At 67.6% G+C, this 26958-nt stretch overlaps 12 non-coding genes across 12 annotated transcripts; all 12 read left to right on the top strand.

Annotated features, from left to right (window-relative positions):
- Nucleotides 1–691: 691 nt before the first annotated feature.
- LOC141412161 (5S ribosomal RNA) lies at nt 692–810 on the top strand. Its single transcript, XR_012437000.1, has one exon. It is a non-coding gene; the product is annotated as a 5S ribosomal RNA (ribosomal RNA).
- A 2145-nt stretch (nt 811–2955) lies between these two features.
- On the top strand, nt 2956–3074 carry LOC141412162 (5S ribosomal RNA). Its single transcript, XR_012437001.1, has one exon. It is a non-coding gene; the product is annotated as a 5S ribosomal RNA (ribosomal RNA).
- A 2145-nt stretch (nt 3075–5219) lies between these two features.
- On the top strand, nt 5220–5338 carry LOC141412163 (5S ribosomal RNA). The gene has a single exon (XR_012437002.1). It is a non-coding gene; the product is annotated as a 5S ribosomal RNA (ribosomal RNA).
- Nucleotides 5339–7501: 2163 nt separating this feature from the next.
- On the top strand, nt 7502–7620 carry LOC141412945 (5S ribosomal RNA). Its single transcript, XR_012437787.1, has one exon. It is a non-coding gene; the product is annotated as a 5S ribosomal RNA (ribosomal RNA).
- A 2141-nt stretch (nt 7621–9761) lies between these two features.
- Nucleotides 9762–9880, top strand: LOC141412640 (5S ribosomal RNA). The gene has a single exon (XR_012437482.1). It is a non-coding gene; the product is annotated as a 5S ribosomal RNA (ribosomal RNA).
- A 2154-nt stretch (nt 9881–12034) lies between these two features.
- LOC141412164 (5S ribosomal RNA) lies at nt 12035–12153 on the top strand. Its single transcript, XR_012437003.1, has one exon. It is a non-coding gene; the product is annotated as a 5S ribosomal RNA (ribosomal RNA).
- A 2145-nt stretch (nt 12154–14298) lies between these two features.
- Nucleotides 14299–14417, top strand: LOC141412165 (5S ribosomal RNA). The gene has a single exon (XR_012437004.1). It is a non-coding gene; the product is annotated as a 5S ribosomal RNA (ribosomal RNA).
- Nucleotides 14418–16562: 2145 nt separating this feature from the next.
- On the top strand, nt 16563–16681 carry LOC141412166 (5S ribosomal RNA). Its single transcript, XR_012437005.1, has one exon. It is a non-coding gene; the product is annotated as a 5S ribosomal RNA (ribosomal RNA).
- Nucleotides 16682–18826: 2145 nt separating this feature from the next.
- Nucleotides 18827–18945, top strand: LOC141412512 (5S ribosomal RNA). The gene has a single exon (XR_012437354.1). It is a non-coding gene; the product is annotated as a 5S ribosomal RNA (ribosomal RNA).
- A 2143-nt stretch (nt 18946–21088) lies between these two features.
- On the top strand, nt 21089–21207 carry LOC141412751 (5S ribosomal RNA). Its single transcript, XR_012437593.1, has one exon. It is a non-coding gene; the product is annotated as a 5S ribosomal RNA (ribosomal RNA).
- Nucleotides 21208–23372: 2165 nt separating this feature from the next.
- LOC141412946 (5S ribosomal RNA) lies at nt 23373–23491 on the top strand. Its single transcript, XR_012437788.1, has one exon. It is a non-coding gene; the product is annotated as a 5S ribosomal RNA (ribosomal RNA).
- Nucleotides 23492–25632: 2141 nt separating this feature from the next.
- Nucleotides 25633–25751, top strand: LOC141412947 (5S ribosomal RNA). Its single transcript, XR_012437789.1, has one exon. It is a non-coding gene; the product is annotated as a 5S ribosomal RNA (ribosomal RNA).
- Nucleotides 25752–26958: the final 1207 nt, after the last annotated feature.

The following is a 26958-nucleotide window of genomic DNA, read 5'->3' on the forward strand; positions in this document are numbered from 1 at the left end:
CTGGGAGAAACGCCCCGGGAGGCCGGCAGGAACCCGGGATCGGAAGGGATGTGGAGGGGCCCCGGGTCGGAGGAGATGGCTTTGGCTGTGTTTGGTTTTGTTTCTTCTTCCCAAGATCCCGGGTGTGAAAGGGGCCAGAGGTGAAGTCCTGGGCTGGAAAGCCTCACGATTCAGCCCCGCAGCCCCAGGCCCTGAGTGTGGAGGAGGGCGGAGCGGGTCGGCGAAGGGCGCGGCTGCCGTTTTCCTGATGGGCTGGAGGGGCAGTGGCGCTTTCCGGACGAAGAGGACCGGAAGGGTCCCCGAGACCTCCGCTGGGAGCCACGCACCCACCCAAGGATACGGCTCCAGGAGGCGACGGAGGAGGGCGGCTGCTTGCCCTGGCCCGAGCTGTGCGTCCCCCGCCTTGGCCACAGCAGTGGACATTCCCAGAAGAACAAGCGCCCGAGAGCACTGAGAAATTTTCCCCCGAGAAAACTTGACCCTCGTCCTGGCAGCAGGACACCTCGGGAAGAAAGCCACCCAGCGGCCACCTGGGCGAGACCGGCTGCCCGAGCAGGCGCGCGGGGCCTCTGGCCGCTGGCCCCGGGCTGCCAGCCCCCACCCGGACTCCCAGCCGTGCCAGGAGAGCAGCGTGGAGACGCACGCCGGGGCCCTCGGCAGGCTCTTGGGGCTCCCGGAGGCGGCGGCTAGCGTCTACGGCCATACCACCCTGAACGCGCCCGATCTCGTCTGATCTCGGAAGCTAAGCAGGGTCGGGCCTGGTTAGTACTTGGATGGGAGACCGCCTGGGAATACCGGGTGCTGTAGGCTTTTGCTCCTCCCTCCCTCGCTGCTCCTTTTGTCTTCGGGGACTTCGCCACCACCCCCCCCACCACCACCACCACCCCCAGCACCACCACCACCACCACCACCACAACGACCCACCGTGACCACGACCCCGACCCCGTCCGGGCCACCCGCCAGACCCACGCACACCGAATCCTCACAGCTACGTCCCCGAATCCTCTCCCCTCCCCACACTCTCCTGGGGCGCGCGCCCGCGACACGGGTCACCAGCGAGGTTGGTCCCAGGCCACGTTGGGGACCGCTCCCCAACTGCCCTCCAGGCGGGCGGGGAGGGACGTGCGGAAGCCATGAGAAAGTGGGTCCTGCACCCCAGCGGGCCCCACAGCGGGACGCGCCACACCTGGGCTCGCCACAAGGTGGTGCACTGGGTCCAGGGCAAGACGCCAGGGGACAGAGAAGCAGGGAGCCTCAGTCGGGTGCTGCTCCACGTCGCGCTCCGTCGCTCAACCCAAGACAGGGCAGCCAGCGCGCGACCTCTACGTGGGATCCCGCCTCCCACGGCAGAGCCTGCGGTCACAGGGACAGAGGGCGCAGGCCGCCAGAGCTCCGGATGCCAGCGGCAGCTCCCCGTCCCGCTCAAAGGGAGGGAGGGCCGCCGCTGGCGCCCAGTCGCCTGTGCCACCCTCCGGGTCTCAAAGCACTCCTCAGTCAGCTCAAGGACCGGGGCCACCTGGCCTTCGGGGTCACATGGGCTTGGGCACGACGGAAGGGACCGCTTGCCCCCGTGGAACAGACATTCTCCCCGTGGACAACCTCAGGTGCCGGGACCCTCTGCTCCGCCTTGGAAAACCCACCTTCTGCAATGTATGCCCAACGCAATCAGGCCGAGCAGATTGACCCCCTCGGCCCGGCCCCAGTGTGTGATGGGGCTCTGTGCGTGAGGGCTTGCTCTTCCCCACCTACACCAGGCACGGCATCTAACACACACACACACACACACACACACCACGCAGAGACACCCAGACCACGCACGCACGCACGGGGACGCACCCTCCTCTCCCCCACCCCACACACGAGCAGCCGAAGGACAAGAGGGTATGGCTGGGGCCTGAGCGGGAACAAGCGAAGCCTTGGTTTGCGGCCCCTCGGCCAACTGCATCAGGATTTTTGTCTGGGCTCGGAGGCCAGAGGATCTCTGCCATTTGCTAGCAGGGCCAGGGATGGCAGGAGGGTGGGTACGGGGCTCAGCCAGGGCCAGTTCTGCTGGCACGATCCTGTAGCACGTGGCCGCGTAGCACGGGGCCGGGTCTGAAGGAGGCCAAGCAGGGGCACAAGACCCAGCAGCGGCACAGGGAAGAGGCCCAGGGCACCCAGGAGCAGACGAGACCCGGGAGTCGTGCGTGCTTGGCGTGGCCGCGGGCCCCGTGACGCCCGAGGACTCGAGTGCTCAGCCCCGTGTAGTGGCCGCGAAGGCCTGCCTGGGAGAAACGCCCCGGGAGGCCGGCAGGAACCCGGGATCGGAAGGGATGTGGAGGGGCCCCGGGTCGGAGGAGATGGCTTTGGCTGTGTTTGGTTTTGTTTCTTCTTCCCAAGATCCCGGGTGTGAAAGGGGCCAGAGGTGAAGTCCTGGGCTGGAAAGCCTCACGATTCAGCCCCGCAGCCCCAGGCCCTGAGTGTGGAGGAGGGCGGAGCGGGTCGGCGAAGGGCGCGGCTGCCGTTTTCCTGATGGGCTGGAGGGGCAGTGGCGCTTTCCGGACGAAGAGGACCGGAAGGGTCCCCGAGACCTCCGCTGGGAGCCACGCACCCACCCAAGGATACGGCACCAGGAGGCGACGGAGGAGGGCGGCTGCTTGCCCTGGCCCGAGCTGTGCGTCCCCCGCCTTGGCCACAGCAGTGGACATTCCCAGAAGAACAAGCGCCCGAGAGCACTGAGAAATTTTCCCCCGAGAAAACTTGACCCTCGTCCTGGCAGCAGGACACCTCGGGAAGAAAGCCACCCAGCGGCCACCTGGGCGAGACCGGCTGCCCGAGCAGGCGCGCGGGGCCTCTGGCCGCTGGCCCCGGGCTGCCAGCCCCCACCCGGACTCCCAGCCGTGCCAGGAGAGCAGCGTGGAGACGCACGCCGGGGCCCTCGGCAGGCTCTTGGGGCTCCCGGAGGCGGCGGCTAGCGTCTACGGCCATACCACCCTGAACGCGCCCGATCTCGTCTGATCTCGGAAGCTAAGCAGGGTCGGGCCTGGTTAGTACTTGGATGGGAGACCGCCTGGGAATACCGGGTGCTGTAGGCTTTTGCTCCTCCCTCCCTCGCTGCTCCTTTTGTCTTCGGGGACTTCGCCACCACCCCCCCCACCACCACCACCACCCCCAGCACCACCACCACCACCACCACCACAACGACCCACCGTGACCACGACCCCGACCCCGTCCGGGCCACCCGCCAGACCCACGCACACCGAATCCTCACAGCTACGTCCCCGAATCCTCTCCCCTCCCCACACTCTCCTGGGGCGCGCGCCCGCGACACGGGTCACCAGCGAGGTTGGTCCCAGGCCACGTTGGGGACCGCTCCCCAACTGCCCTCCAGGCGGGCGGGGAGGGACGTGCGGAAGCCATGAGAAAGTGGGTCCTGCACCCCAGCGGGCCCCACAGCGGGACGCGCCACACCTGGGCTCGCCACAAGGTGGTGCACTGGGTCCAGGGCAAGACGCCAGGGGACAGAGAAGCAGGGAGCCTCAGTCGGGTGCTGCTCCACGTCGCGCTCCGTCGCTCAACCCAAGACAGGGCAGCCAGCGCGCGACCTCTACGTGGGATCCCGCCTCCCACGGCAGAGCCTGCGGTCACAGGGACAGAGGGCGCAGGCCGCCAGAGCTCCGGATGCCAGCGGCAGCTCCCCGTCCCGCTCAAAGGGAGGGAGGGCCGCCGCTGGCGCCCAGTCGCCTGTGCCACCCTCCGGGTCTCAAAGCACTCCTCAGTCAGCTCAAGGACCAGGGCCACCTGGCCTTCGGGGTCACATGGGCTTGGGCACGACGGAAGGGACCGCTTGCCCCCGTGGAACAGACATTCTCCCCGTGGACAACCTCAGGTGCCGGGACCCTCTGCTCCGCCTTGGAAAACCCACCTTCTGCAATGTATGCCCAACGCAATCAGGCCGAGCAGATTGACCCCCTCGGCCCGGCCCCAGTGTGTGATGGGGCTCTGTGCGTGAGGGCTTGCTCTTCCCCACCTACACCAGGCACGGCATCTAACACACACACACACACACACACACACCACGCAGAGACACCCAGACCACGCACGCACGCACGGGGACGCACCCTCCTCTCCCCCACCCCACACACGAGCAGCCGAAGGACAAGAGGGTATGGCTGGGGCCTGAGCGGGAACAAGCGAAGCCTTGGTTTGCGGCCCCTCGGCCAACTGCATCAGGATTTTTGTCTGGGCTCGGAGGCCAGAGGATCTCTGCCATTTGCTAGCAGGGCCAGGGATGGCAGGAGGGTGGGTACGGGGCTCAGCCAGGGCCAGTTCTGCTGGCACGATCCTGTAGCACGTGGCCGCGTAGCACGGGGCCGGGTCTGAAGGAGGCCAAGCAGGGGCACAAGACCCAGCAGCGGCACAGGGAAGAGGCCCAGGGCACCCAGGAGCAGACGAGACCCGGGAGTCGTGCGTGCTTGGCGTGGCCGCGGGCCCCGTGACGCCCGAGGACTCGAGTGCTCAGCCCCGTGTAGTGGCCGCGAAGGCCTGCCTGGGAGAAACGCCCCGGGAGGCCGGCAGGAACCCGGGATCGGAAGGGATGTGGAGGGGCCCCGGGTCGGAGGAGATGGCTTTGGCTGTGTTTGGTTTTGTTTCTTCTTCCCAAGATCCCGGGTGTGAAAGGGGCCAGAGGTGAAGTCCTGGGCTGGAAAGCCTCACGATTCAGCCCCGCAGCCCCAGGCCCTGAGTGTGGAGGAGGGCGGAGCGGGTCGGCGAAGGGCGCGGCTGCCGTTTTCCTGATGGGCTGGAGGGGCAGTGGCGCTTTCCGGACGAAGAGGACCGGAAGGGTCCCCGAGACCTCCGCTGGGAGCCACGCACCCACCCAAGGATACGGCTCCAGGAGGCGACGGAGGAGGGCGGCTGCTTGCCCTGGCCCGAGCTGTGCGTCCCCCGCCTTGGCCACAGCAGTGGACATTCCCAGAAGAACAAGCGCCCGAGAGCACTGAGAAATTTTCCCCCGAGAAAACTTGACCCTCGTCCTGGCAGCAGGACACCTCGGGAAGAAAGCCACCCAGCGGCCACCTGGGCGAGACCGGCTGCCCGAGCAGGCGCGCGGGGCCTCTGGCCGCTGGCCCCGGGCTGCCAGCCCCCACCCGGACTCCCAGCCGTGCCAGGAGAGCAGCGTGGAGACGCACGCCGGGGCCCTCGGCAGGCTCTTGGGGCTCCCGGAGGCGGCGGCTAGCGTCTACGGCCATACCACCCTGAACGCGCCCGATCTCGTCTGATCTCGGAAGCTAAGCAGGGTCGGGCCTGGTTAGTACTTGGATGGGAGACCGCCTGGGAATACCGGGTGCTGTAGGCTTTTGCTCCTCCCTCCCTCGCTGCTCCTTTTGTCTTCGGGGACTTCGCCACCACCCCCCCCACCACCACCACCACCCCCAGCACCACCACCACCACCACCACCACAACGACCCACCGTGACCACGACCCCGACCCCGTCCGGGCCACCCGCCAGACCCACGCACACCGAATCCTCACAGCTACGTCCCCGAATCCTCTCCCCTCCCCACACTCTCCTGGGGCGCGCGCCCGCGACACGGGTCACCAGCGAGGTTGGTCCCAGGCCACGTTGGGGACCGCTCCCCAACTGCCCTCCAGGCGGGCGGGGAGGGACGTGCGGAAGCCATGAGAAAGTGGGTCCTGCACCCCAGCGGGCCCCACAGCGGGACGCGCCACACCTGGGCTCGCCACAAGGTGGTGCACTGGGTCCAGGGCAAGACGCCAGGGGACAGAGAAGCAGGGAGCCTCAGTCGGGTGCTGCTCCACGTCGCGCTCCGTCGCTCAACCCAAGACAGGGCAGCCAGCGCGCGACCTCTACGTGGGATCCCGCCTCCCACGGCAGAGCCTGCGGTCACAGGGACAGAGGGCGCAGGCCGCCAGAGCTCCGGATGCCAGCGGCAGCTCCCCGTCCCGCTCAAAGGGAGGGAGGGCCGCCGCTGGCGCCCAGTCGCCTGTGCCACCCTCCGGGTCTCAAAGCACTCCTCAGTCAGCTCAAGGACCGGGGCCACCTGGCCTTCGGGGTCACATGGGCTTGGGCACGACGGAAGGGACCGCTTGCCCCCGTGGAACAGACATTCTCCCCGTGGACAACCTCAGGTGCCGGGACCCTCTGCTCCGCCTTGGAAAACCCACCTTCTGCAATGTATGCCCAACGCAATCAGGCCGAGCAGATTGACCCCCTCGGCCCGGCCCCAGTGTGTGATGGGGCTCTGTGCGTGAGGGCTTGCTCTTCCCCACCTACACCAGGCACGGCATCTAACACACACACACACACACACACACACACACACACACACACACACCACGCAGAGACACCCAGACCACGCACGCACGCACGGGGACGCACCCTCCTCTCCCCCACCCCACACACGAGCAGCCGAAGGACAAGAGGGTATGGCTGGGGCCTGAGCGGGAACAAGCGAAGCCTTGGTTTGCGGCCCCTCGGCCAACTGCATCAGGATTTTTGTCTGGGCTCGGAGGCCAGAGGATCTCTGCCATTTGCTAGCAGGGCCAGGGATGGCAGGAGGGTGGGTACGGGGCTCAGCCAGGGCCAGTTCTGCTGGCACGATCCTGTAGCACGTGGCCGCGTAGCACGGGGCCGGGTCTGAAGGAGGCCAAGCAGGGGCACAAGACCCAGCAGCGGCACAGGGAAGAGGCCCAGGGCACCCAGGAGCAGACGAGACCCGGGAGTCGTGCGTGCTTGGCGTGGCCGCGGGCCCCGTGACGCCCGAGGACTCGAGTGCTCAGCCCCGTGTAGTGGCCGCGAAGGCCTGCCTGGGAGAAACGCCCCGGGAGGCCGGCAGGAACCCGGGATCGGAAGGGATGTGGAGGGGCCCCGGGTCGGAGGAGATGGCTTTGGCTGTGTTTGGTTTTGTTTCTTCTTCCCAAGATCCCGGGTGTGAAAGGGGCCAGAGGTGAAGTCCTGGGCTGGAAAGCCTCACGATTCAGCCCCGCAGCCCCAGGCCCTGAGTGTGGAGGAGGGCGGAGCGGGTCGGCGAAGGGCGCGGCTGCCGTTTTCCTGATGGGCTGGAGGGGCAGTGGCGCTTTCCGGACGAAGAGGACCGGAAGGGTCCCCGAGACCTCCGCTGGGAGCCACGCACCCACCCAAGGATACGGCTCCAGGAGGCGACGGAGGAGGGCGGCTGCTTGCCCTGGCCCGAGCTGTGCGTCCCCCGCCTTGGCCACAGCAGTGGACATTCCCAGAAGAACAAGCGCCCGAGAGCACTGAGAAATTTTCCCCCGAGAAAACTTGACCCTCGTCCTGGCAGCAGGACACCTCGGGAAGAAAGCCACCCAGCGGCCACCTGGGCGAGACCGGCTGCCCGAGCAGGCGCGCGGGGCCTCTGGCCGCTGGCCCCGGGCTGCCAGCCCCCACCCGGACTCCCAGCCGTGCCAGGAGAGCAGCGTGGAGACGCACGCCGGGGCCCTCGGCAGGCTCTTGGGGCTCCCGGAGGCGGCGGCTAGCGTCTACGGCCATACCACCCTGAACGCGCCCGATCTCGTCTGATGTCGGAAGCTAAGCAGGGTCGGACCTGGTTAGTACTTGGATGGGAGACCGCCTGGGAATACCGGGTGCTGTAGGCTTTTGCTCCTCCCTCCCTCGCTGCTCCTTTTGTCTTCGGGGACTTCGCCACCACCCCCCCACCACCACCACCACCCCCAGCACCACCACCACCACCACCACAACGACCCACCGTGACCACGACCCCGACCCCGTCCGGGCCACCCGCCAGACCCACGCACACCGAATCCTCACAGCTACGTCCCCGAATCCTCTCCCCTCCCCACACTCTCCTGGGGCGCGCGCCCGCGACACGGGTCACCAGCGAGGTTGGTCCCAGGCCACGTTGGGGACCGCTCCCCAACTGCCCTCCAGGCGGGCGGGGAGGGACGTGCGGAAGCCATGAGAAAGTGGGTCCTGCACCCCAGCGGGCCCCACAGCGGGACGCGCCACACCTGGGCTCGCCACAAGGTGGTGCACTGGGTCCAGGGCAAGACGCCAGGGGACAGAGAAGCAGGGAGCCTCAGTCGGGTGCTGCTCCACGTCGCCCTCCGTCGCTCAACCCAAGACAGGGCAGCCAGCGCGCGACCTCTACGTGGGATCCCGCCTCCCACGGCAGAGCCTGCGGTCACAGGGACAGAGGGCGCAGGCCGCCAGAGCTCCGGATGCCAGCGGCAGCTCCCCGTCCCGCTCAAAGGGAGGGAGGGCCGCCGCTGGCGCCCAGTCGCCTGTGCCACCCTCCGGGTCTCAAAGCACTCCTCAGTCAGCTCAAGGACCGGGGCCACCTGGCCTTCGGGGTCACATGGGCTTGGGCACGACGGAAGGGACCACTTGCCCCCGTGGAACAGACATTCTCCCCGTGGACAACCTCAGGTGCCGGGACCCTCTGCTCCGCCTTGGAAAACCCACCTTCTGCAATGTATGCCCAACGCAATCAGGCCGAGCAGATTGACCCCCTCGGCCCGGCCCCAGTGTGTGATGGGGCTCTGTGCGTGAGGGCTTGCTCTTCCCCACCTACACCAGGCACGGCATCTAACACACACACACACACACACACACACCACGCAGAGACACCCAGACCACGCACGCACGCACGGGGACGCACCCTCCTCTCCCCCACCCCACACACGAGCAGCCGAAGGACAAGAGGGTATGGCTGGGGCCTGAGCGGGAACAAGCGAAGCCTTGGTTTGCGGCCCCTCGGCCAACTGCATCAGGATTTTTGTCTGGGCTCGGAGGCCAGAGGATCTCTGCCATTTGCTAGCAGGGCCAGGGATGGCAGGAGGGTGGGTACGGGGCTCAGCCAGGGCCAGTTCTGCTGGCACGATCCTGTAGCACGTGGCCGCGTAGCACGGGGCCGGGTCTGAAGGAGGCCAAGCAGGGGCACAAGACCCAGCAGCGGCACAGGGAAGAGGCCCAGGGCACCCAGGAGCAGACGAGACCCGGGAGTCGTGCGTGCTTGGCGTGGCCGCGGGCCCCGTGACGCCCGAGGACTCGAGTGCTCAGCCCCGTGTAGTGGCCGCGAAGGCCTGCCTGGGAGAAACGCCCCGGGAGGCCGGCAGGAACCCGGGATCGGAAGGGATGTGGAGGGGCCCCGGGTCGGAGGAGATGGCTTTGGCTGTGTTTGGTTTTGTTTCTTCTTCCCAAGATCCCGGGTGTGAAAGGGGCCAGAGGTGAAGTCCTGGGCTGGAAAGCCTCACGATTCAGCCCCGCAGCCCCAGGCCCTGAGTGTGGAGGAGGGCGGAGCGGGTCGGCGAAGGGCGCGGCTGCCGTTTTCCTGATGGGCTGGAGGGGCAGTGGCGCTTTCCGGACGAAGAGGACCGGAAGGGTCCCCGAGACCTCCGCTGGGAGCCACGCACCCACCCAAGGATACGGCTCCAGGAGGCGACGGAGGAGGGCGGCTGCTTGCCCTGGCCCGAGCTGTGCGTCCCCCGCCTTGGCCACAGCAGTGGACATTCCCAGAAGAACAAGCGCCCGAGAGCACTGAGAAATTTTCCCCCGAGAAAACTTGACCCTCGTCCTGGCAGCAGGACACCTCGGGAAGAAAGCCACCCAGCGGCCACCTGGGTGAGACCGGCTGCCCGAGCAGGCGCGCGGGGCCTCTGGCCGCTGGCCCCGGGCTGCCAGCCCCCACCCGGACTCCCAGCCGTGCCAGGAGAGCAGCGTGGAGACGCACGCCGGGGCCCTCGGCAGGCTCTTGGGGCTCCCGGAGGCGGCGGCTAGCGTCTACGGCCATACCACCCTGAACGCGCCCGATCTCGTCTGATCTTGGAAGCTAAGCAGGGTCGGGCCTGGTTAGTACTTGGATGGGAGACCGCCTGGGAATACCGGGTGCTGTAGGCTTTTGCTCCTCCCTCCCTCGCTGCTCCTTTTGTCTTCGGGGACTTCGCCACCACCCCCCCCACCACCACCACCACCCCCAGCACCACCACCACCACCACCACAACGACCCACCGTGACCACGACCCCGACCCCGTCCGGGCCACCCGCCAGACCCACGCACACCGAATCCTCACAGCTACGTCCCCGAATCCTCTCCCCTCCCCACACTCTCCTGGGGCGCGCGCCCGCGACACGGGTCACCAGCGAGGTTGGTCCCAGGCCACGTTGGGGACCGCTCCCCAACTGCCCTCCAGGCGGGCGGGGAGGGACGTGCGGAAGCCATGAGAAAGTGGGTCCTGCACCCCAGCGGGCCCCACAGCGGGACGCGCCACACCTGGGCTCGCCACAAGGTGGTGCACTGGGTCCAGGGCAAGACGCCAGGGGACAGAGAAGCAGGGAGCCTCAGTCGGGTGCTGCTCCACGTCGAGCTCCGTCGCTCAACCCAAGACAGGGCAGCCAGCGCGCGACCTCTACGTGGGATCCCGCCTCCCACGGCAGAGCCTGCGGTCACAGGGACAGAGGGCGCAGGCCGCCAGAGCTCCGGATGCCAGCGGCAGCTCCCCATCCCGCTCAAAGGGAGGGAGGGCCGCCGCTGGCGCCCAGTCGCCTGTGCCACCCTCCGGGTCTCAAAGCACTCCTCAGTCAGCTCAAGGACCGGGGCCACCTGGCCTTCGGGGTCACATGGGCTTGGGCACGACGGAAGGGACCGCTTGCCCCCGTGGAACAGACATTCTCCCCGTGGACAACCTCAGGTGCCGGGACCCTCTGCTCCGCCTTGGAAAACCCACCTTCTGCAATGTATGCCCAACGCAATCAGGCCGAGCAGATTGACCCCCTCGGCCCGGCCCCAGTGTGTGATGGGGCTCTGTGCGTGAGGGCTTGCTCTTCCCCACCTACACCAGGCACGGCATCTAACACACACACACACACACACACACACACACACACACACCACACAGAGACACCCAGACCACGCACGCACGCACGGGGACGCACCCTCCGCTCCCCCACCCCACACACGAGCAGCCGAAGGACAAGAGGGTATGGCTGGGGCCTGAGCGGGAACAAGCGAAGCCTTGGTTTGCGGCCCCTCGGCCATCTGCATCAGGATTTTTGTCTGGGCTCGGAGGCCAGAGGATCTCTGCCATTTGCTAGCAGGGCCAGGGATGGCAGGAGGGTGGGTACGGGGCTCAGCGAGGGCCAGTTCTGCTGGCACGATCCTGTAGCACGTGGCCGCGTAGCACGGGGCCGGGTCTGATGGAGGCCAAGCAGGGGCACAAGACCCAGCAGCGGCACAGGGAAGAGGCCCAGGGCACCCAGGAGCAGACGAGACCCGGGAGTCGTGCGTGCTTGGCGTGGCCGCGGGCCCCGTGACGCCCGAGGACTCGAGTGCTCAGCCCCGTGTAGTGGCCGCGAAGGCCTGCCTGGGAGAAACGCCCCGGGAGGCCGGCAGGAACCCGGGATCGGAAGGGATGTGGAGGGGCCCCGGGTCGGAGGAGATGTCTTTGGCTGTGTTCGGTTTTGTTTCTTCTTCCCAAGATCCCAGGTGTGAAAGGGGCCAGAGGTGAAGTCCTGGGCTGGAAAGCCTCACGATTCAGCCCCGCAGCCCCAGGCCCTGAGTGTGGAGGAAGGCGGAGCGGGTCGGCGAAGGGCGCGGCTGCCGTTTTCCTGATTTGCTGGAGGGGCAGTGTCGCTTTCCGGACGGAGAGGACCGGAAGGGTCCCCGAGACCTCCGCTGGGAGCCACGCACCCACCCAAGGATACGGCTCCAGGAGGCGACGGAGGAGGGCGGCTGCTTGCCCTGGCCCGAGCTGTGCGTCCCCCGCCTTGGCCACAGCAGTGAACATTCCCAGAAGAACAAGCGCCCGAGAGCACTGAGAAATTTTCCCCCGAGAAAACTTGACCCTCGTCCTGGCAGCAGGACACCTCTGGAAGAAAGCCACCCAGCGGCCACCTGGGCGAGACCGGCTGCCCGAGCAGGCGTGCGGGGCCTCTGGCCGCTGGCCCCGGGCTGCCAGCCCCCACCCGGACTCCCAGCCGTGCCAGGAGAGCAGCGTGGAGACGCACGCCGGGGCCCTCGGCAGGCTCTTGGGGCTCCCGGAGGCGGCGGCTAGCGTCTACGGCCATACCACCCTGAACGCGCCCGATCTCGTCTGATCTCGGAAGCTAAGCAGGGTCGGGCCTGGTTAGTACTTGGATGGGAGACCGCCTGGGAATACCGGGTGCTGTAGGCTTTTGCTCCTCCCTCCCTCGCTGCTCCTTTTGTCTTCGGGGACTTCGCCACCACCCCCCCCACCACCACCACCACCCCCAGCACCACCACCACCACCACCACCACAACGACCCACCGTGACCACGACCCCGACCCCGTTCGGGCCACCCGCCACACCCACGCACACCGAATCCTCACAGCTACGTCCCCGAATCCTCTCCCCTCCCCACACTCTCCTGGGGCGCGCGCCCGCGACACGGGTCACCAGCGAGTTTGGTCCCAGGCCACGTTGGGGACCGCTCCCCAACTGCCCTCCAGGCGGGCGGGGAGGGACGTGCGGAAGCCATGAGAAAGTGGGTCCTGCACCCCAGCGGGCCCCACAGCGGGACGCGCCACACCTGGGCTCGCCACAAGGTGGTGCACTGGGTCCAGGGCAAGACGCCAGGGGACAGAGAAGCAGGGAGCCTCAGTCGGGTGCTGCTCCACGTCGCGCTCCGTCGCTCAACCCAAGACAGGGCAGCCAGCGCGCGACCTCTACGTGGGATCCCGCCTCCCACGGCAGAGCCTGCGGTCACAGGGACAGAGGGCGCAGGCCGCCAGAGCTCCGGATGCCAGCGGCAGCTCCCCGTCCCGCTCAAAGGGAGGGAGGGCCGCCGCTGGCGCCCAGTCGCCTGTGCCACCCTCCGGGTCTCAAAGCACTCCTCAGTCAGCTCAAGGACCGGGGCCACCTGGCCTTCGGGGTCACATGGGCTTGGGCACGACGGAAGGGACCGCTTGCCCCCGTGGAACAGACATTCTCCCCGTGGACAACCTCAGGTGCCGGGACCCTCTGCTCCGCCTTGGAAAACCCACCTTCTGCAATGTATGCCCAACGCAATCAGGCCGAGCAGATTGACCCCCTCGGCCCGGCCCCAGTGTGTGATGGGGCTCTGTGCGTGAGGGCTTGCTCTTCCCCACCTACACCAGGCACGGCATCTAACACACACACACACACACACACACACCACGCAGAGACACCCAGACCACGCACGCACGCACGGGGACGCACCCTCCTCTCCCCCACCCCACACACGAGCAGCCGAAGGACAAGAGGGTATGGCTGGGGCCTGAGCGGGAACAAGCGAAGCCTTGGTTTGCGGCCCCTCGGCCAATTGCATCAGGATTTTTGTCTGGGCTCGGAGGCCAGAGGATCTCTGCCATTTGCTAGCAGGGCCAGGGATGGCAGGAGGGTGGGTACGGGACTCAGCCAGGGCCAGTTCTGCTGGCACGATCCTGTAGCACGTGGCCGCGTAGCACGGGGCCGGGTCTGAAGGAGGCCAAGCAGGGGCACAAGACCCAACAGCGGCACAGGGAAGAGGCCCAGGGCACCCAGGAGCAGACGAGACCCGGGAGTCGTGCGTGCTTGGTGTGGCCGCGGGCCCCGTGACGCCCGAGGACTCGAGTGCTCAGCCCCGTGTAGTGGCCGCGAAGGCCTGCCTGGGAGAAACGCCCCGGGAGGCCGGCAGGAACCCGGGATCGGAAGGGATGTGGAGGGGCCCCGGGTCGGAGGAGATGGCTTTGGCTGTGTTCGGTTTTGTTTCTTCTTCCCAAGATCCCAGGTGTGAAAGGGGCCAGAGGTGAAGTCCTGGGCTGGAAAGCCTCACGATTCAGCCCCGCAGCCCCAGGCCCTGAGTGTGGAGGAAGGCGGAGCGGGTCGGCGAAGGGCGCGGCTGCCGTTTTCCTGATTTGCTGGAGGGGCAGTGTCGCTTTCCGGACGGAGAGGACCGGAAGGGTCCCCGAGACCTCCGCTGGGAGCCACGCACCCACCCAAGGATACGGCTCCAGGAGGCGACGGAGGAGGGCGGCTGCTTGCCCTGGCCCGAGCTGTGCGTCCCCCGCCTTGGCCACAGCAGTGAACATTCCCAGAAGAACAAGCGCCCGAGAGCACTGAGAAATTTTCCCCCGAGAAAACTTGACCCTCGTCCTGGCAGCAGGACACCTCTGGAAGAAAGCCACCCAGCGGCCACCTGGGCGAGACCGGCTGCCCGAGCAGGCGTGCGGGGCCTCTGGCCGCTGGCCCCGGGCTGCCAGCCCCCACCCGGACTCCCAGCCGTGCCAGGAGAGCAGCGTGGAGACGCACGCCGGGGCCCTCGGCAGGCTCTTGGGGCTCCCGGAGGCGGCGGCTAGCGTCTACGGCCATACCACCCTGAACGCGCCCGATCTCGTCTGATCTCGGAAGCTAAGCAGGGTCGGGCCTGGTTAGTACTTGGATGGGAGACCGCCTGGGAATACCGGGTGCTGTAGGCTTTTGCTCCTCCCTCCCTCGCTGCTCCTTTTGTCTTCGGGGACTTCGCCACCACCCCCCCCACCACCACCACCACCCCCAGCACCACCACCACCACCACCACCACAACGACCCACCGTGACCACGACCCCGACCCCGTTCGGGCCACCCGCCACACCCACGCACACCGAATCCTCACAGCTACGTCCCCGAATCCTCTCCCCTCCCCACACTCTCCTGGGGCGCGCGCCCGCGACACGGGTCACCAGCGAGTTTGGTCCCAGGCCACGTTGGGGACCGCTCCCCAACTGCCCTCCAGGCGGGCGGGGAGGGACGTGCGGAAGCCATGAGAAAGTGGGTCCTGCACCCCAGCGGGCCCCACAGCGGGACGCGCCACACCTGGGCTCGCCACAAGGTGGTGCACTGGGTCCAGGGCAAGACGCCAGGGGACAGAGAAGCAGGGAGCCTCAGTCGGGTGCTGCTCCACGTCGCGCTCCGTCGCTCAACCCAAGACAGGGCAGCCAGCGCGCGACCTCTACGTGGGATCCCGCCTCCCACGGCAGAGCCTGCGGTCACAGGGACAGAGGGCGCAGGCCGCCAGAGCTCCGGATGCCAGCGGCAGCTCCCCGTCCCGCTCAAAGGGAGGGAGGGCCGCCGCTGGCGCCCAGTCGCCTGTGCCACCCTCCGGGTCTCAAAGCACTCCTCAGTCAGCTCAAGGACCGGGGCCACCTGGCCTTCGGGGTCACATGGGCTTGGGCACGACGGAAGGGACCGCTTGCCCCCGTGGAACAGACATTCTCCCCGTGGACAACCTCAGGTGCCGGGACCCTCTGCTCCGCCTTGGAAAACCCACCTTCTGCAATGTATGCCCAACGCAATCAGGCCGAGCAGATTGACCCCCTCGGCCCGGCCCCAGTGTGTGATGGGGCTCTGTGCGTGAGGGCTTGCTCTTCCCCACCTACACCAGGCACGGCATCTAACACACACACACACACACACACACACCACGCAGAGACACCCAGACCACGCACGCACGCACGGGGACGCACCCTCCTCTCCCCCACCCCACACACGAGCAGCCGAAGGACAAGAGGGTATGGCTGGGGCCTGAGCGGGAACAAGCGAAGCCTTGGTTTGCGGCCCCTCGGCCAATTGCATCAGGATTTTTGTCTGGGCTCGGAGGCCAGAGGATCTCTGCCATTTGCTAGCAGGGCCAGGGATGGCAGGAGGGTGGGTACGGGACTCAGCCAGGGCCAGTTCTGCTGGCACGATCCTGTAGCACGTGGCCGCGTAGCACGGGGCCGGGTCTGAAGGAGGCCAAGCAGGGGCACAAGACCCAGCAGCGGCACAGGGAAGAGGCCCAGGGCACCCAGGAGCAGACGAGACCCGGGAGTCGTGCGTGCTTGGTGTGGCCGCGGGCCCCGTGACGCCCGAGGACTCGAGTGCTCAGCCCCGTGTAGTGGCCGCGAAGGCCTGCCTGGGAGAAACGCCCCGGGAGGCCGGCAGGAACCCGGGATCGGAAGGGATGTGGAGGGGCCCCGGGTCGGAGGAGATGGCTTTGGCTGTGTTTGGTTTTGTTTCTTCTTCCCAAGATCCCGGGTGTGAAAGGGGCCAGAGGTGAAGTCCTGGGCTGGAAAGCCTCACGATTCAGCCCCGCAGCCCCAGGCCCTGAGTGTGGAGGAGGGCGGAGCGGGTCGGCGAAGGGCGCGGCTGCCGTTTTCCTGATGGGCTGGAGGGGCAGTGGCGCTTTCCGGACGAAGAGGACCGGAAGGGTCCCCGAGACCTCCGCTGGGAGCCACGCACCCACCCAAGGATACGGCTCCAGGAGGCGACGGAGGAGGGCGGCTGCTTGCCCTGGCCCGAGCTGTGCGTCCCCCGCCTTGGCCACAGCAGTGGACATTCCCAGAAGAACAAGCGCCCGAGAGCACTGAGAAATTTTCCCCCGAGAAAACTTGACCCTCGTCCTGGCAGCAGGACACCTCGGGAAGAAAGCCACCCAGCGGCCACCTGGGCGAGACCGGCTGCCCGAGCAGGCGCGCGGGGCCTCTGGCCGCTGGCCCCGGGCTGCCAGCTCCCACCCGGACTCCCAGCCGTGCCAGGAGAGCAGCGTGGAGACGCACGCCGGGGCCCTCGGCAGGCTCTTGGGGCTCCCGGAGGCGGCGGCTAGCGTCTACGGCCATACCACCCTGAACGCGCCCGATCTCGTCTGATCTCGGAAGCTAAGCAGGGTCGGGCCTGGTTAGTACTTGGATGGGAGACCGCCTGGGAATACCGGGTGCTGTAGGCTTTTGCTCCTCCCTCCCTCGCTGCTCCTTTTGTCTTCGGGGACTTCGCCACCACCCCCCCCACCACCACCACCACCCCCAGCACCACCACCACCACCACCACCACAACGACCCACCGTGACCACGACCCCGACCCCGTCCGGGCCACCCGCCAGACCCACGCACACCGAATCCTCACAGCTACGTCCCCGAATCCTCTCCCCTCCCCACACTCTCCTGGGGCGCGCGCCCGCGACACGGGTCACCAGCGAGGTTGGTCCCAGGCCACGTTGGGGACCGCTCCCCAACTGCCCTCCAGGCGGGCGGGGAGGGACGTGCGGAAGCCATGAGAAAGTGGGTCCTGCACCCCAGCGGGCCCCACAGCGGGACGCGCCACACCTGGGCTCGCCACAAGGTGGTGCACTGGGTCCAGGGCAAGACGCCAGGGGACAGAGAAGCAGGGAGCCTCAGTCGGGTGCTGCTCCACGTCGCGCTCCGTCGCTCAACCCAAGACAGGGCAGCCAGCGCGCGACCTCTACGTGGGATCCCGCCTCCCACGGCAGAGCCTGCGGTCACAGGGACAGAGGGCGCAGGCCGCCAGAGCTCCGGATGCCAGCGGCAGCTCCCCGTCCCGCTCAAAGGGAGGGAGGGCCGCCGCTGGCGCCCAGTCGCCTGTGCCACCCTCCGGGTCTCAAAGCACTCCTCAGTCAGCTCAAGGACCGGGGCCACCTGGCCTTCGGGGTCACATGGGCTTGGGCACGACGGAAGGGACCGCTTGCCCCCGTGGAACAGACATTCTCCCCGTGGACAACCTCAGGTGCCGGGACCCTCTGCTCCGCCTTGGAAAACCCACCTTCTGCAATGTATGCCCAACGCAATCAGGCCGAGCAGATTGACCCCCTCGGCCCGGCCCCAGTGTGTGATGGGGCTCTGTGCGTGAGGGCTTGCTCTTCCCCACCTACACCAGGCACGGCATCTAACACACACACACACACACACACACACCACGCAGAGACACCCAGACCACGCACGCACGCACGGGGACGCACCCTCCTCTCCCCCACCCCACACACGAGCAGCCGAAGGACAAGAGGGTATGGCTGGGGCCTGAGCGGGAACAAGCGAAGCCTTGGTTTGCGGCCCCTCGGCCAACTGCATCAGGATTTTTGTCTGGGCTCGGAGGCCAGAGGATCTCTGCCATTTGCTAGCAGGGCCAGGGATGGCAGGAGGGTGGGTACGGGGCTCAGCCAGGGCCAGTTCTGCTGGCACGATCCTGTAGCACGTGGCCGCGTAGCATGGGGCCGGGTCTGAAGGAGGCCAAGCAGGGGCACAAGACCCAGCAGCGGCACAGGGAAGAGGCCCAGGGCACCCAGGAGCAGACGAGAACCGGGAGTCGTGCGTGCTTGGCGTGGCCGCGGGCCCCGTGACGCCCGAGGACTCGAGTGCTCAGCCCCGTGTAGTGGCCGCGAAGGCCTGCCTGGGAGAAACGCCACGGGAGGCCGGCAGGAACCCGGGATCGGAAGGGATGTGGAGGGGCCCCGGGTCGGAGGAGATGGCTTTGGCTGTGTTTGGTTTTGTTTCTTCTTCCCAAGATCCCGGGTGTGAAAGGGGCCAGAGGTGAAGTCCTGGGCTGGAAAGCCTCACGATTCAGCCCCGCAGCCCCAGGCCCTGAGTGTGGAGGAGGGCGGAGCGGGTCGGCGAAGGGCGCGGCTGCCGTTTTCCTGATGGGCTGGAGGGGCAGTGGCGCTTTCCGGACGAAGAGGACCGGAAGGGTCCCCGAGACCTCCGCTGGGAGCCACGCACCCACCCAAGGATACGGCTCCAGGAGGCGACGGAGGAGGGCGGCTGCTTGCCCTGGCCCGAGCTGTGCGTCCCCCGCCTTGGCCACAGCAGTGGACATTCCCAGAAGAACAAGCGCCCGAGAGCACTGAGAAATTTTCCCCCGAGAAAACTTGACCCTCGTCCTGGCAGCAGGACACCTCGGGAAGAAAGCCACCCAGCGGCCACCTGGGCGAGACCGGCTGCCCGAGCAGGCGCGCGGGGCCTCTGGCCGCTGGCCCCGGGCTGCCAGCCCCCACCCGGACTCCCAGCCGTGCCAGGAGAGCAGCGTGGAGACGCACGCCGGGGCCCTCGGCAGGCTCTTGGGGCTCCCGGAGGCGGCGGCTAGCATCTACGGCCATACCACCCTGAACGCGCCCGATCTCGTCTGATCTCGGAAGCTAAGCAGGGTCGGGCCTGGTTAGTACTTGGATGGGAGACCGCCTGGGAATACCAGGTGCTGTAGGCTTTTGCTCCTCCCTCCCTCGCTGCTCCTTTTGTCTTCGGGGACTTCGCCACCACCCCCCCACCACCACCACCACCCCCAGCACCACCACCACCACCACCACAACGACCCACCGTGACCACGACCCCGACCCCGTCCGGGCCACCCGCCAGACCCACGCACACCGAATCCTCACAGCTACGTCCCCGAATCCTCTCCCCTCCCCACACTCTCCTGGGGCGCGCGCCCGCGACACGGGTCACCAGCGAGGTTGGTCCCAGGCCACGTTGGGGACCGCTCCCCAACTGCCCTCCAGGCGGGCGGGGAGGGACGTGCGGAAGCCATGAGAAAGTGGGTCCTGCACCCCAGCGGGCCCCACAGCGGGACGCGCCACACCTGGGCTCGCCACAAGGTGGTGCACTGGGTCCAGGGCAAGACGCCAGGGGACAGAGAAGCAGGGAGCCTCAGTCGGGTGCTGCTCCACGTCGCGCTCCGTCGCTCAACCCAAGACAGGGCAGCCAGCGCGCGACCTCTACGTGGGATCCCGCCTCCCACGGCAGAGCCTGCGGTCACAGGGACAGAGGGCGCAGGCTGCCAGAGCTCCGGATGCCAGCGGCAGCTCCCCGTCCCGCTCAAACGGAGGGAGGGCCGCCGCTGGCGCCCAGTCGCCTGTGCCACCCTCCGGGTCTCAAAGCACTCCTCAGTCAGCTCAAGGACCGGGGCCACCTGGCCTTCGGGGTCACATGGGCTTGGGCACGACGGAAGGGACCGCTTGCCCCCGTGGAACAGACATTCTCCCCGTGGACAACCTCAGGTGCTGGGACCCTCTGCTCCGCCTTGGAAAACCCACCTTCTGCAATGTATGCCCAACGCAACCAGGCCGAGCAGATTGACCCCCTCGGCCCGGCCCCAGTGTGTGATGGGGCTCTGTGCGTGAGGGCTTGCTCTTCCCCACCTACACCAGGCACGGCATCTAACACACACACACACACACACACACACACCACGCAGAGACACCCAGACCACGCACGCACGCACGGGGACGCACCCTCCTCTCCCCCACCCCACACACGAGCAGCCGAAGGACAAGAGGGTATGGCTGGGGCCTGAGCGGGAACAAGCGAAGCCTTGGTTTGCGGCCCCTCGGCCAACTGCATCAGGATTTTTGTCTGGGCTCGGAGGCCAGAGGATCTCTGCCATTTGCTAGCAGGGCCAGGGATGGCAGGAGGGTGGGTACGGGGCTCAGCCAGGGCCAGTTCTGCTGGCACGATCCTGTAGCACGTGGCCGCGTAGCACGGGGCCGGGTCTGAAGGAGGCCAAGCAGGGGCACAAGACCCAGCAGCGGCACAGGGAAGAGGCCCAGGGCACCCAGGAGCAGACGAGACCCGGGAGTCGTGCGTGCTTGGCGTGGCCGCGGGCCCCGTGACGCCCGAGGACTCGAGTGCTCAGCCCCGTGTAGTGGCCGCGAAGGCCTGCCTGGGAGAAACGCCCCGGGAGGCCGGCAGGAACCCGGGATCGGAAGGGATGTGGAGGGGCCCCGGGTCGGAGGAGATGGCTTTGGCTGTGTTTGGTTTTGTTTCTTCTTCCCAAGATCCCGGGTGTGAAAGGGGCCAGAGGTGAAGTCCTGGGCTGGAAAGCCTCACGATTCAGCCCCGCAGCCCCAGGCCCTGAGTGTGGAGGAGGGCGGAGCGGGTCGGCGAAGGGCGCGGCTGCCGTTTTCCTGATGGGCTGGAGGGGCAGTGGCGCTTTCCGGACGAAGAGGACCGGAAGGGTCCCCGAGACCTCCGCTGGGAGCCACGCACCCACCCAAGGATACGGCTCCAGGAGGCGACGGAGGAGGGCGGCTGCTTGCCCTGGCCCGAGCTGTGCGTCCCCCGCCTTGGCCACAGCAGTGGACATTCCCAGAAGAACAAGCGCCCGAGAGCACTGAGAAATTTTCCCCCGAGAAAACTTGACCCTCGTCCTGGCAGCAGGACACCTCGGGAAGAAAGCCACCCAGCGGCCACCTGGGCGAGACCGGCTGCCCGAGCAGGCGCGCGGGGCCTCTGGCCGCTGGCCCCGGGCTGCCAGCCCCCACCCGGACTCCCAGCCGTGCCAGGAGAGCAGCGTGGAGACGCACGCCGGGGCCCTCGGCAGGCTCTTGGGGCTCCCGGAGGCGGCGGCTAGCGTCTACGGCCATACCAGCCTGAACGCGCCCGATCTCGTCTGATCTCGGAAGCTAAGCAGGGTCGGGCCTGGTTAGTACTTGGATGGGAGACCGCCTGGGAATACCGGGTGCTGTAGGCTTTTGCTCCTCCCTCCCTCGCTGCTCCTTTTGTCTTCGGGGACTTCGCCACCACCCCCCCCACCACCACCACCACCCCCAGCACCACCACCACCACCACCACCACAACGACCCACCGTGACCACGACCCCGACCCCGTCCGGGCCACCCGCCAGACCCACGCACACCGAATCCTCACAGCTACGTCCCCGAATCCTCTCCCCTCCCCACACTCTCCTGGGGCGCGCGCCCGCGACACGGGTCACCAGCGAGGTTGGTCCCAGGCCACGTTGGGGACCGCTCCCCAACTGCCCTCCAGGCGGGCGGGGAGGGACGTGCGGAAGCCATGAGAAAGTGGGTCCTGCACCCCAGCGGGCCCCACAGCGGGACGCGCCACACCTGGGCTCGCCACAAGGTGGTGCACTGGGTCCAGGGCAAGACGCCAGGGGACAGAAAAGCAGGGAGCCTCAGTCGGGTGCTGCTCCACGTCGTGCTCCGTCGCTCAACCCAAGACAGGGCAGCCAGCGCGCGACCTCTACGTGGGATCCCGCCTCCCACGGCAGAGCCTGCGGTCACAGGGACAGAGGGCGCAGGCCGCCAGAGCTCCGGATGCCAGCGGCAGCTCCCCGTCCCGCTCAAAGGGAGGGAGGGCCGCCGCTGGCGCCCAGTCGCCTGTGCCACCCTCCGGGTCTCAAAGCACTCCTCAGTCAGCTCAAGGACCGGGGCCACCTGGCCTTCGGGGTCACATGGGCTTGGGAACGACGGAAGGGACCGCTTGCCCCCGTGGAACAGACATTCTCCCCGTGGACAACCTCAGGTGCCGGGACCCTCTGCTCCGCCTTGGAAAACCCACCTTCTGCAATGTATGCCCAACGCAATCAGGCCGAGCAGATTGACCCCCTCGGCCCGGCCCCAGTGTGTGATGGGGCTCTGTGCGTGAGGGCTTGCTCTTCCCCACCTACACCAGGCACGGCATCTAACACACACACACACACACACACACACACACACACACACACACACACCACGCAGAGACACCCAGACCACGCACGCACGCACGGGGACGCACCCTCCTCTCCCCCACCCCACACACGAGCAGCCGAAGGACAAGAGGGTATGGCTGGGGCCTGAGCGGGAACAAGCGAAGCCTTGGTTTGCGGCCCCTCGGCCAACTGCATCAGGATTTTTGTCTGGGCTCGGAGGCCAGAGGATCTCTGCCATTTGCTAGCAGGGCCAGGGATGGCAGGAGGGTGGGTACGGAGCTCAGCCAGGGCCAGTTCTGCTGGCACGATCCTGTAGCACGTGGCCGCGTAGCACGGGGCCGGGTCTGAAGGAGGCCAAGCAGGGGCACAAGACCCAGCAGCGGCACAGGGAAGAGGCCCAGGGCACCCAGGAGCAGACGAGACCCGGGAGTCGTGCGTGCTTGGCGTGGCCGCGGGCCCCGTGACGCCCGAGGACTCGAGTGCTCAGCCCCGTGTAGTGGCCGCGAAGGCCTGCCTGGGAGAAACGCCCCGGGAGGCCGGCAGGAACCCGGGATCGGAAGGGATGTGGAGGGGCCCCGGGTCGGAGGAGATGGCTTTGGCTGTGTTTGGTTTTGTTTCTTCTTCCCAAGATCCCGGGTGTGAAAGGGGCCAGAGGTGAAGTCCTGGGCTGGAAAGCCTCACGATTCAGCCCCGCAGCCCCAGGCCCTGAGTGTGGAGGAGGGCGGAGCGGGTCGGCGAAGGGCGCGGCTGCCGTTTTCCTGATGGGCTGGAGGGGCAGTGGCGCTTTCCGGACGAAGAGGACCGGAAGGGTCCCCGAGACCTCCGCTGGGAGCCACGCACCCACCCAAGGATACGGCTCCAGGAGGCGACGGAGGAGGGCGGCTGCTTGCCCTGGCCCGAGCTGTGCGTCCCCCGCCTTGGCCACAGCAGTGGACATTCCCAGAAGAACAAGCGCCCGAGAGCACTGAGAAATTTTCCCCCGAGAAAACTTGACCCTCGTCCTGGCAGCAGGACACCTCGGGAAGAAAGCCACCCAGCGGCCACCTGGGCGAGACCGGCTGCCCGAGCAGGCGCGCGGGGCCTCTGGCCGCTGGCCCCGGGCTGCCAGCCCCCACCCGGACTCCCAGCCATGCCAGGAGAGCAGCGTGGAGACGCACGCCGGGGCCCTCGGCAGGCTCTTGGGGCTCCCGGAGGCGGCGGCTAGCGTCTACGGCCATACCACCCTGAACGCGCCCGATCTCGTCTGATGTCGGAAGCTAAGCAGGGTCGGACCTGGTTAGTACTTGGATGGGAGACCGCCTGGGAATACCGGGTGCTGTAGGCTTTTGCTCCTCCCTCCCTCGCTGCTCCTTTTGTCTTCGGGGACTTCGCCACCACCCCCCCCCCACCACCACCACCCCCAGCACCACCACCACCACCACCACAACGACCCACCGTGACCACGACCCCGACCAAGTCCGGGTCACCCGCCAGACCCACGCACACCGAATCCTCACAGCTACGTCCCCGAATCCTCTCCCCTCCCCACACTCTCCTGGGGCGCGCGCCCGCGACACGGGTCACCAGCGAGGTTGGTCCCAGGCCACGTTGGGGACCGCTCCCCAACTGCCCTCCAGGCGGGCGGGGAGGGACGTGCGGAAGCCATGAGAAAGTGGGTCCTGCACCCCAGCGGGCCCCACAGCGGGACGCGCCACACCTGGGCTCGCCACAAGGTGGTGCACTGGGTCCAGGGCAAGACGCCAGGGGACAGAGAAGCAGGGAGCCTCAGTCGGGTGCTGCTCCACGTCGCCCTCCGTCGCTCAACCCAAGACAGGGCAGCCAGCGCGCGACCTCTACGTGGGATCCCGCCTCCCACGGCAGAGCCTGCGGTCACAGGGACAGAGGGCGCAGGCCGCCAGAGCTCCGGATGCCAGCGGCAGCTCCCCGTCCCGCTCAAAGGGAGGGAGGGCCGCCGCTGGCGCCCAGTCGCCTGTGCCACCCTCCGGGTCTCAAAGCACTCCTCAGTCAGCTCAAGGACCGGGGCCACCTGGCCTTCGGGGTCACATGGGCTTGGGCACGACGGAAGGGACCGCTTGCCCCCGTGGAACAGACATTCTCCCCGTGGACAACCTCAGGTGCCGGGACCCTCTGCTCCGCCTTGGAAAACCCACCTTCTGCAATGTATGCCCAACGCAATCAGGCCGAGCAGATTGACCCCCTCGGCCCGGCCCCAGTGTGTGATGGGGCTCTGTGCGTGAGGGCTTGCTCTTCCCCACCTACACCAGGCACGGCATCTAACACACACACACACACACACACACACCACGCAGAGACACCCAGACCACGCACGCACGCACGGGGACGCACCCTCCTCTCCCCCACCCCACACACGAGCAGCCGAAGGACAAGAGGGTATGGCTGGGGCCTGAGCGGGAACAAGCGAAGCCTTGGTTTGCGGCCCCTCGGCCAACTGCATCAGGATTTTTGTCTGGGCTCGGAGGCCAGAGGATCTCTGCCATTTGCTAGCAGGGCCAGGGATGGCAGGAGGGTGGGTACGGGGCTCAGCCAGGGCCAGTTCTGCTGGCACGATCCTGTAGCACGTGGCCGCGTAGCACGGGGCCGGGTCTGAAGGAGGCCAAGCAGGGGCACAAGACCCAGCAGCGGCACAGGGAAGAGGCCCAGGGCACCCAGGAGCAGACGAGACCCGGGAGTCGTGCGTGCTTGGCGTGGCCGCGGGCCCCGTGACGCCCGAGGACTCGAGTGCTCAGCCCCGTGTAGTGGCCGCGAAGGCCTGCCTGGGAGAAACGCCCCGGGAGGCCGGCAGGAACCCGGGATCGGAAGGGATGTGGAGGGGCCCCGGGTCGGAGGAGATGGCTTTGGCTGTGTTTGGTTTTGTTTCTTCTTCCCAAGATCCCGGGTGTGAAAGGGGCCAGAGGTGAAGTCCTGGGCTGGAAAGCCTCACGATTCAGCCCCGCAGCCCCAGGCCCTGAGTGTGGAGGAGGGCGGAGCGGGTCGGCGAAGGGCGCGGCTGCCGTTTTCCTGATGGGCTGGAGGGGCAGTGGCGCTTTCCGGACGAAGAGGACCGGAAGGGTCCCCGAGACCTCCGCTGGGAGCCACGCACCCACCCAAGGATACGGCTCCAGGAGGCGACGGAGGAGGGCGGCTGCTTGCCCTGGCCCGAGCTGTGCGTCCCCCGCCTTGGCCACAGCAGTGGACATTCCCAGAAGAACAAGCGCCCGAGAGCACTGAGAAATTTTCCCCCGAGAAAACTTGACCCTCGTCCTGGCAGCAGGACACCTCGGGAAGAAAGCCACCCAGCGGCCACCTGGGCGAGACCGGCTGCCCGAGCAGGCGCGCGGGGCCTCTGGCCGCTGGCCCCGGGCTGCCAGCCCCCACCCGGACTCCCAGCCGTGCCAGGAGAGCAGCGTGGAGACGCACGCCGGGGCCCTCGGCAGGCTCTTGGGGCTCCCGGAGGCGGCGGCTAGCGTCTACGGCCATACCACCCTGAACGCGCCCGATCTCGTCTGATGTCGGAAGCTAAGCAGGGTCGGACCTGGTTAGTACTTGGATGGGAGACCGCCTGGGAATACCGGGTGCTGTAGGCTTTTGCTCCTCCCTCCCTCGCTGCTCCTTTTGTCTTCGGGGACTTCGCCACCACCCCCCCCCCACCACCACCACCCCCAGCACCACCACCAGCACCACCACAACGACCCACCGTGACCACGACCCCGACCCCGTCCGGGCCACCCGCCAGACCCACGCACACCGAATCCTCACAGCTACGTCCCCGAATCCTCTCCCCTCCCCACACTCTCCTGGGGCGCGCGCCCGCGACACGGGTCACCAGCGAGGTTGGTCCCAGGCCACGTTGGGGACCGCTCCCCAACTGCCCTCCAGGCGGGCGGGGAGGGACGTGCGGAAGCCATGAGAAAGTGGGTCCTGCACCCCAGCGGGCCCCACAGCGGGACGCGCCACACCTGGGCTCGCCACAAGGTGGTGCACTGGGTCCAGGGCAAGACGCCAGGGGACAGAGAAGCAGGGAGCCTCAGTCGGGTGCTGCTCCACGTCGCCCTCCGTCGCTCAACCCAAGACAGGGCAGCCAGCGCGCGACCTCTACGTGGGATCCCGCCTCCCACGGCAGAGCCTGCGGTCACAGGGACAGAGGGCGCAGGCCGCCAGAGCTCCGGATGCCAGCGGCAGCTCCCCGTCCCGCTCAAAGGGAGGGAGGGCCGCCGCTGGCGCCCAGTCGCCTGTGCCACCCTCCGGGTCTCAAAGCACTCCTCAGTCAGCTCAAGGACCGGGGCCACCTGGCCTTCGGGGTCACATGGGCTTGGGCACGACGGAAGGGACCGCTTGCCCCCGTGGAACAGACATTCTCCCCGTGGACAACCTCAGGTGCCGGGACCCTCTGCTCCGCCTTGGAAAACCCACCTTCTGCAATGTATGCCCAACGCAATCAGGCCGAGCAGATTGACCCCCTCGGCCCGGCCCCAGTGTGTGATGGGGCTCTGTGCGTGAGGGCTTGCTCTTCCCCACCTACACCAGGCACGGCATCTAACACACACACACACACACACACACACCACGCAGAGACACCCAGACCACGCACGCACGCACGGGGACGCACCCTCCTCTCCCCCACCCCACACACGAGCAGCCGAAGGACAAGAGGGTATGGCTGGGGCCTGAGCGGGAACAAGCGAAGCCTTGGTTTGCGGCCCCTCGGCCAACTGCATCAGGATTTTTGTCTGGGCTCGGAGGCCAGAGGATCTCTGCCATTTGCTAGCAGGGCCAGGGATGGCAGGAGGGTGG

Source organism: Castor canadensis, chromosome 10 (genome assembly GCF_047511655.1).
Source record: "Castor canadensis chromosome 10, mCasCan1.hap1v2, whole genome shotgun sequence".
Lineage (NCBI taxonomy): Eukaryota > Metazoa > Chordata > Mammalia > Rodentia > Castoridae > Castor > Castor canadensis.